This window comes from Marmota marmota, unplaced genomic scaffold (genome assembly GCF_001458135.2).
Source record: "Marmota marmota marmota unplaced genomic scaffold, marMar, whole genome shotgun sequence".
NCBI classification, from domain to species: Eukaryota; Metazoa; Chordata; class Mammalia; order Rodentia; family Sciuridae; genus Marmota; species Marmota marmota.
Genome location: NW_026000057.1, coordinates 6,780,778 through 6,791,246, shown reverse-complemented (window position 1 = coordinate 6,791,246; position 10,469 = coordinate 6,780,778).

The window sequence follows — 10,469 nt, the reverse complement described above, 5'->3', positions numbered from 1 at the left end:
ATATATTTTAAAAAAGATAAATTTAAGAGTTCATCCCTGTTGTGCACTGAATTGAACAGTATCCTTAAGAAATTCATATGTTGTAGAACTAACCATGAGTCCCTGAAAATGTGATATCAATGATCTCAGAGCCTGGGGTCCAATCCTGGGTCAGAATTGACCAATACAGACTAGAAGCTGTGTTATCTAGAGAACCCTGAATCCAGGCTGTTCAGCGTAGATTGGACTTTACTAATAAAGACCACAGCACAGTTGCGTCTTTATTTACGCTTGGCCTTCATGACTACTGTTGAACCAGTGGAAGAATTTTTCTTCTCTAAAATATACATTGAGCATTTGGAAGTCAATTCCACGCTGTCTTCAGCAAGCCCAGGGTATAGAATGGGCCTCATGAACTCCCATTCTTGCTTACCAGTGTGCTGCTCCCTACGCTATTGTCCCATTCGTGACGAACTTCACAAAATATGCTGTATTTCCTTTTCGTTTAGTGCACACTATTTTTGATGTGCATCCCTAGTCCCACATGTGGAGAGCACACAGTAATTGAGCAGAAATGCAGGTCAGCTGCCGCCTGCAGCATGATGCTCAGTGGCGTTAGCAAGAAGTGGGTCATGGAGTTACGCAATGGACTTTGAACAAGAGTTGATTTTTCCTTCTAAAGGACATTTAAAATGTCCTTCCACTGTCAGAAATTTGCCAAGTATTGACCTAACAAGGGTAATGCAGCCACTAAATAGAAACCAAACACAGAAAAGTCAAAAAGGAGAGAGAAAGCTAAATGCTGTTTACATTAAACATAAGACAGGGTGCTAGCATCTTAAAGCACAGTGGAAAAGGCATCTGAGGTCAGGGTGAGGCATCAGAAGCCAAGGAACCCCGAAGATTCTAGAAATCCACCAGAATCCTGGACAGGTTCTTCCTGGCTGGCCTCAGAAGAAACCAGCCCTGCCACACCTTGATCTTAGACTCCTCACCTTGAGAGACAATAAATATATGTTGTTTTTAAATTCTCATGTTATGAAAACCCTAGAAAACTAATTTGGTACCTAGAGAGAGAAACAGATCAAGGCCAAAATCAATAGGATTCTTTGCCTTCCCATGAAATTCTGGCTTTGACTAAGAGGAAACTACAGGAATCTGCAGCTGTCTCATAGTGGATGTTAGGACCTGCGGTGGAGAAATGTGGTCCGTGGCAGTCTGGGAGATGTGGAAGCGTGGTATACATGGACAGCCAAGCCAGGGTTCACGGTGACGAGGGTAGGAAGGGTGATGAGATTGCAGCTCTGACTCAGCCCCGTGTCTTCCGGGTACACAGTTCAAACAGCAAGGAAACTGGGTGCTGGCCTCTGGGGGGATTCCCATGGAAACCGTGGCCATGCCAACACAGGGGGACCTGGGTGTGGGCTCTGTGATAGCCTTTTCCATGGCATGAACCCTCCAGGATCAAGTCCGTATTGGCCACAGCACACGTGGAACAAGGTTTGGTGGTGTGCGACCTGGGATGCTCACTGCACCGTCACGGTCAATGCCATCGTCCTAACTTCTACAATCATTCCTTGTCTTAGTTTTTAAAAGTTTTCCAGGATCTCAAAGTCTAGACATAGAAGAGGACAGTGACTGCTCTGTGTAGTGAAAAAAAAGCAACAAACAACACCTTGTGTCCTGGAATCATAAGACTGGAATAAATCCCAGCAGAGCCTAAGATCCAATCTTCTGTCACTGAGCCATTTCTCAAAGATAAGAAGCTACCTTAGAAGAGAAGGGTGAGAATTCTCCGTCTTCTCTGGTGTCTCTAGGTAGAATTCTAAAGGAAAGAAGAGGCGCATTGGTGATACTGAAAACTCACGTTGTATTCACTCCACATGCTACAACGTGACTTTTATATCTGTCATTGCATTGATCCTTCTCAGATATTATCGTCTTCCTGATACAAATCAGGAAATATCATTTTTTTCGCTAAAAATGAAATTCCAGATAACTGGCTCACTTCACACATCTAGTAATTACCTGATGAAATCTCCCGTTCAGAACTTCTAGCTGCAAATTCTATTTCATTTGCACCAAGACCTGCTGGAGAAAAGAAGCAGCAAAGGAGGAGAAAGGATAAAAAGCAGAAGGGAAGGGAAATGGTGTGGGGTTAGGCCCATGTGTTAAGGGCTTGGTCCACAGGGTGGCGCTATTGGGAGGTGGTGGCGCCCTTTAGAGGTGGGGGCCTTGAGGGAGGATTTGGATCACTGGGGTTGGGTCCTTGAAGGGGATTGTGGGACACTGATCTGCTGCTTTCTCTTCTTTGCTTTCCAGCTGCCACAAAATGAGCAGCTTTGTTCCACTACAAGCCTCCTACTATGAGGTACCAACTCGTCACAGGCAAAGAAGCAATAGAACCAAGTAACCATGGGCTGAAACCTCTGAAAAATAAACCTTCCCTCTTACTAAGTTGATTTTCTCAGGTATTTTGTTAGAGTAATAGACTGCTGACTAACACACCTTCTGTCCCTCCGCCTCCACTGTCTACATGGATCTATGAAGGGAAACTTTGAAAAATAAAAAGTACTTGTTACAACTAAGCTATGGGATACATTTCAGGTCTCAATTACTGGGAAGGACTCCACAAAATACAATAAGGTTATTGAGGTGATACAGTTAGTGTTGGCCTTTCAACTTTAAAATAGGGATGCAAACTCATTTTCCAAATGGTTCTTGAGTAAGATCCAAATAATTAAACAAATAATTAAACTTCTACCTGCATAGCTTATGTATTCCACTGGTCCTCAGGTGGATTTTCAGTATTAATAACAAAGCAGGATGGATTGAGTGAATGTAACCGGGTAGACAAAGAAGATGATGTGTGAACTCATAGATTTATATTTTTCTATCATTTATTCATTTACCTAGATATTCAAAAACCTTGATAGACTGTCCAGAGGCACCAGGGCACAAAAATGAATAGGACATCACTGCTTCCAGACCTAGGAGGAGAGACAGGTGTGGAAGGACAGGATCACAATCCAGAGAGGGTTGGGTTGTAGAGCACAAGACAAGGGTCTGCAAACACATGGATATGTACAATGCCTGTGCAGACTGCTGGGGTAAGGACAGACTCCCAGGACATGACTCCTGATGTTACACTTAATGGCTTAAAGGAATAATAATAATAGTAGTAATGCCATAAAATCTCCTTGATGCTTGCAACACAGCAGATGCTATTTTAGCACGTTATATCTCAGTTCTTTGGCTTCTTACTGCAACTCTTGAGGCAGGTGCTATTATTATCCCCATCTCATAGATGAAGCAACCAAGATTCAAGGTCATAGAGTTATAAAGTGGCACAACTGAAATCAGAACGCAGTATATGCATACAGCAGGCACTGATCAAATCCAGCCTCCCTTGATTAAACCCCAACACTGTTTCCACCTCCAGTAATCAGACAAACAAGATGAAGTAAGGTTACATAGAAAGATAGGATGCAATTAGGTCATAGATGATGGCAACAGCAAATCATAGAGGCCTTGTTTGACATGTGAACACCTGTGAGTTTCTCCTGATGTCTTTAATTACACATAGATATCTCACGTCGATCCGTTTGCTTACATTTCTCTTGCAGATAAACACACCCATCTCCCTTTTCTTCAGTTCGTTCACATCCTATTAAACCCTCCTCCCCTGTGCCATCTCCAGGGATTAACCCCCACTATCCAACTCTTCCAGTAAAAATAGCCTGCATCACATAATCCCCTAATCCTGTCTGATTCTGTGCACTAAACCTTCACTTGGATTTATCCTATCACCCCAAAAGTCATACACTCTTTAAAGCCAAGAACTGGGTCCTATTTACCTTCTATATCTACATAGTATTTAGTTCAGTTAGTGAGCACTTAAAAATTACTGAATAAAAACTAATAAATTGATCAACTGCAGGAAGAGTCACATAGGTTGTTATGAGCATTTCTCAAAGCAAAAAATTCCCAGCATTTCTATCTGGTTTATCTGAGTGCCTGTTACATAATCAAGAGATTTAAATTTCAACAATAGATAATTATAACTTGTTTGGCAAAGACCCAAACTGCTGCCTAAAATGAAAGGAGGAAGAAAGATAAAATAATAAAAATAAATCAAAACACACATATTAGCTCTCGCTGATTTTTTTAATTCTCCTTCATCATAACAAGTATTATTTTCAAAACAATCGTTATATTTTAAGACCAGAAGGTCTCTTTAATGGTTAGATTGTTTTCTGACACCATCCAATTCACCAATCTCTAGCCCTATTATTCTGACAGAATTTAATTTTAAGTTAGCCTTGACATTTAAGAGAGTATTTTTAAAGACCTTGCAAGTAGGAAATCCCATATCCTTCCATAGTAGTCCATCCCTCTCAGCCAGTTCTTCCCTATGTTTAATCTAAATCCCACACACACAGCAGTTGGCGCCCATTTCCTCTTGTTTTGACCCTGGATGTGTAAATGGAGAATACTTGATTATCATCAATTATGGCTAAACAATTCTTTTTTTTAAAAAAAAAAGTACTATTAAGTAACCCAGAACTCTTGTGTTGAGTTGAATTATCAGTTATTTTAACCTATCCTTCTAGGTCTTATTTCTTAATTATTTTTATCTTTGCTCTCAAATTCTAAATTATCTAAATATCTTTATATGGAGTCCAAGGCTTAAAAATGGAGCCCAGAGAATGTCTGACTAGTGGCAGGCATAAGTTAAAAATGACCTCAGGGGTCCTGATTTCTGTGCTTCAACTCCTGCTTCACAGGATACTGCTTCACACTCCCTCAGGGCCACCTACCTAATCCATTGGGTGATAATCCCCCTAAAACACCCACTAACCAGATAAGGAAGAGAACGTGAACTCCCACTTAGTAATTAGTGCCCTGCCCCTGGAACTCAATACTTCGAACTGAACTTCTCTATGACTCTCCTGCCATTTCTTCACATTAATGAGGAGTCTACACTAACAATGGTGATCCTCTCCTCCAAGATCAACACCGTTGTTAAGCAAATTTAATGAGTATATTTCTATTTTCTTTTTCTAAATTAAAGGACCACTTTGTCCAGATCATCCCTCCCCCAAGTTGGCACGTATTTTAATAACCATTCTTTGGGTTTGATCCTCTGTCCAGGGATCCTCCACAGAATGGCCATAATCCAATTTCCTAATAGACTGATGAGTGTTTCCTGTAGAATATAATTTCAAACATGTTTAAGTCAAAACAGAGTGTAGGGACTCTTCCAAATCTTTGTTTTATGGTCATAATGAATGAGTTGGACAAGGTTTTCCTTCATGAGTTCTCAGTAATATGTCCAAGTTTAAACCAAAATAAAACTAAATCAGGTCACTCCCTTTTGACTTTACAATGTAGACTCATGCATTACTATTGGTTTTCTTCCACTAAGCATAGTATCATTACCAATTGCCAGAAATTCTTCTCTACCTTGTGTTTTTTTTTTCCAGCCCTCAAATTGCTTCAAATTCCCTGATCTTGTTTTTTTTTTTTCTATTAACCCTAAAAGCTTCACTATTAATTCTATATGTTTCTTAAAAATATCTTTGATTTTTAATGACATCAAAACAACCTGTCCGGCTGGGGCTGTTGCTCAGTGGTAAAGTGCTTGCCTCACAAGTGTGAGGCACTGGGTTCAATTTTCAGTACAACTTAAAATAATAAATAAATACATAAAAAGATACTGTGCTCATTTGCAACTAAACAAAATTAAACAAACAAAAACAACAACAGCCTGTCAATTCTATCAAACTAGGCAATTCAGGGAAAGAAAAAATTAAATTGTATGTTTGATGAAATTAATTAGTCTATATTATCAAAATTACCTGATAGTAACCTTAAATGTATCCCTGAAGGCATTCTAAATGACTTCAATTTCAAATGTAATTCTATGTTCAGAAACTTTTATTTTTTTTCACACTTTGTTATTGCAGTTGTTATTTTTTTAAAAAGGATGTTTAGTTCCTTTGATCTGTCTTGCTTCCTAAAAGGTTTAGTCTAGAAAAAAAAATTTTACCTAGTTCCCTGAGATCATTGAAACTGATCTGAAAGCATGTATTAACTTCACTTAATTGATAGAAAAGAAACTGTGAAGTAGTTCCAACCACCAAAAACATTAATAGTGGAATTAAGAGCTTAAGAGTCAGGGATCCTCCGTCTCAGATGCAATTGGAGCTGCCGTGTTAAAATGTTGGAAGGTACTTCTCCAATAATACCTTTGACCCTCTTTTCCTTTCTAGGGATCCCCACCCCCATTCATCCTATTTGTTTCTTGTGTGATCCTTTTCTTCCACTTCACCTTACATAGCCATGTTCGCAGCTTTATTTTGGGTGCCTTGACCTAAATATTGACCACATCATATAAATAATATCTCTCTATATATAAGTTAAATATCTTTTAGTTCAAGTGTGTGTGTGTGTGTGTGTGTGTGTGTGTGTGTAAATTTGGATCTGGCATTATCCCCCAAAGGCTCATGCATTAAAGGATTCCTCCCTAATGGTGGTATTATTGGTTGTTGGTGGAAACTTTGCATGGAGCCTAGTTGGAGAAAGCAGATCATCTAAGGCATGTTCTTGAGGGTAATATCATGTTCCTGGCCCCTTCCCCCCACCTCTCTCCTTCCTGGCTACCATGAGTTAAGCAGCTTATTCCACCATGCTCTCCCCACCTTGATGTTCTGCCTCACCAAAAGCCCAAAGTAATGAGGCCAAGTGACTATGGACTGAATCCTCTGAAACTGTGAGCTAAAGTAAGTGTTTCCCCTTTTAAGATGATTTTCTCAAGTATTTTGCCATAGTTGTAGAAACTTGGTTAATACCATATATTACTTACTAATATAAAGTATATTCCTTATTAATATAAAGCTTCCTAATTTAAAGTTCCTATTCTGGCTTCCATTCTCTATAATTCTGCTCTGATGCTCCAATAGAAGGCATTTTATTAGTTCTCCAGCATGTGCTATACTTCTGTGCCTACATGGCTGTATACACACACTATTCATCTTTTTTTGAATACTAAATTTCTACCTATCAAAGTGAAGCTCTTATATATAAAGTTTTCTCAAATATGTTCAGATATGAGGGACTCGTGTCCAATAAATGATCTATTGGAGTGGAGAAGTAAAAATTTGAACATCTAATTATTGTTAGTCTGAAAAATAAGAAATAAATTAAGGATTGCTAATATTTAATATACCAATTGTCCCTAAGGCCATTATCACATGACCTATACACCAGGCAAGGATGCTACAGTCAACAGTCCACAGCCATCTAAAGTCTGAGTAAAACAGTAGGGGGGTGTTTGTATCTGTCCATCATTCATCTTTAGCATATTGTGACATTTTTCAGGTTACATAGATATTTGGATAGTCTCATCTAGGTTTTAATTGTTGTTGTTTTGGTTTTTGCTTTTGTTTTATTTTTTTGGTACTAGTGACAAACTATGGGTGCTCAACAACTGAGCCACATCCTCAGCCATTTTGTTTTTTACTTTCTATTTTGAGAAAGGTTCTCATTATGTTGCTTAGAGCTTTGCTAAGTTGCTGAGGCTGGTCTCAAATTTTCAATCCTCCTGCCTCAGCCTCCTGGGTCATTGGGATTACAGATATGGGCTATCACACCTGTCAAATTTTATCTAGCTTATGAATTCAATTCTCACAACATAGTATGTTTCTTACACAGAGATTTCAAACTGAAAATAATAGTAATAGGTAAACACTGGCAGACGAGAATAAATGACAAATATATCATTTTACCTCTTCCTAATATGAACTATAAATCAATCATCTTAGATGCAAAAACTATGATGGTTGAACCAGGTCTTTCTTGTAAACAACATTACTGTTAATGAAAAAGTTAGTAATAGCATATTTTAAAAGGCAAGAAAGGTAATATTTTGTTCAACATCAATAAAACTCTTTTAAAAATATTGCCTATTTCATCTTTGGATTATCTCTTAAATTTCTCTTTTTATATATGACTATAGTGTAGTGATGATATTAGTAGAGTACATATATATAATTTACATAAAATATACATCCTAAGCAAGTATGCAAAAATTTACCAATGAGCTGCACAACTAAAAAGTATGGGGGTCCCCCCTTTTGTCCCTAGATACATAGCTAGGTAGACCTCACTTGTGGAATTCATTCCTTTCTTTCTTTTATTACAGTTACTTACATAGAGTCATGATTTGCCTCCCCATCTTCTCTACACAACAATCTCCTGGAGAAGAGGGTTATGTCTTACTCACATGTGATGTCCACTGTGCCTAACATGCTCATTGAGTGCATTAGTGACTATTCCATGAATGTCTCGTAGATGGATGAACGGAGGCCTAGATGGAGTGAGAGGATGGACAATGGACATGCTGTGATTTACAGTGCTATTGAAACTTCTTCCTAGTTGGATTCTGACAAAGAACACTTCAGATGCCACTCCTAAGGCAGGAGGGGTTAAATAGCAGCTTGGGTGTGCCTAGAAAAAACAACTTATGATTTCCGTTTCCTTGAGAAGAGTGTCATGTTTCAGGAAGTTGAAAGAAGGTAGAGTCCAAATTACTCGTGGCAGTATTTTCTCTCTTTGAGGACAACCAGGGTTCCTGACAGAGAGTCCTTTGCCCAAAAGAAGAGTACCTGGTTTCTCTCCTCAGTGACAGAAGTTTTCTCCTGCCCTGTATTGCCTGAACCTACAAACTGTCACCCAGGGCCTGGTTAGTTACGTAAAGTGAACTGATATAAGGAAATGCATTTCTTGTGCTTCATTTAGACAAGGCCTGTTCACGGCATGGTGGTTCACGGCCATAGCCACCTTCCAAACAAATCACACAGGACAACCACCAAGGATAAGATATTTTAATCACAAAATTCTACACGAGGCTAGCATTGTAATTACCAAGAGTTTAGTGTTTCCTGTTCTTCAGGAGACACTGTGGGGCAATAGAAGATGATAACGCCCCATGACATCCATAAAGATGAAAGGAAGAACAGAGCTGACTTTAAAGGAAGGAGGTTGCTAGGGAGAAAGTGTCTCAATCTGATAAGCAAACTGCAGCACAGGCTGCATTCAGAGATAGGCATGAGGTAATGGAATGAACTATGGCAAGGAAAGGAACTCCAACAACAGCATCCAAAGAAAAAGAGAGTGCGAGCGCGCACCCCCAGTGTGGTCAGAGCTATTTTGGGTATAGATGCTCTACTGTATTTCAGAACACTGGAGAGTCTCAAACGCCCTCTGCACTTCGTTTCTGACAAGTTTTAGCTAAACACAGAGCTCATGAAGTCCAGACACCACGATGACCAGAGCCAGGCCCAGCCACGAGGCAGCTTCCAACTAACTACTCTGCCAGGAGAAGACTAGAAGATCAAAGAGGTCAAGTCAGCCAGCAAAAGGCCTTGCCCAACCACCCCCCTCTGCCTCTTAGCACTGTAGGGCTTGAGAGAAAAATAGAAGCTCTGAAATCCAAAGTCTCAGGGAGGGAGTCCTGAGAAGGGAAATAATTTCCACTTGTACACACCAAATCCCGCTGCAGTGGAATCATGACAGTTTCACTTTGGTGTTAAGAATTTGGCTGCACTGTTAGGGAGTAGGAAGGGAGTGGGGGGTATTTCAGGAACTCATAGCGTAAGGATGCCGGTTTGGGTGAGGATGAGGTTTGTTTCCACTTCTGTCCAGCTAGAAGCCTAACTATCCCAGGTAGTTCAGAGGTGCCTTCCAAACTATTTAGGGCTACAGCCCTTTTATAAGGCACTCAAGCCAGAGAAAGTCACATAGTGGGGAAAGTCATAAAGCCCTCTACTAGTTATGAAACAAATGTGCTAAAATGAAGTCAAAAACAGTGAGATGAAATCTTAGAGTAGTTTTGATTTGCATTTCTCTAATTGCTAGAGATGTTGAACATTTTTTCATATATTTGTTGATTGATTGTATATTCTCTTCTGAGAAGTGTCTGTTCAGGGTCTTTGGCCCGTTTATTGATTGGGTTATTTGTTTTTGGGGGTGTTTATCTTTTTGAGTTCTTTAAATACCTTAGAGATTAGTGCTGTATTTGATGTGTGAGGGGTAGAGATTTGCTCCCAAAATGTAGGCTCTCCATTTACCACACTCAATGTTTCCTTTGCTGAGAAGAAGCTTTTTAGTTTGAATCCATCCCATTTATTGATTCTTGGTTTCAATTCTTATAGTATAGGAGTCTTATTAAGGAACTTGGGGTCTCATCCAACATGATAGAGATTTAGGCCTACTTTTCCTGACTCATAATGGTGATGGAGAGGGAGCATGGAGGACTGGAGGAACTTTAGATAGGGCAAAGAGGAGGGAAGGGAAGAGAGGGTATGGGGGTAGGAAAGACAGTGGAATGAGTTAGACATTATTACCGTAAGTACACGTATGAAGACACAAATGGTGTGAAAATATTCTGTGTACCATCCGTGACTTGAAAAATGGTGCTCTCTATG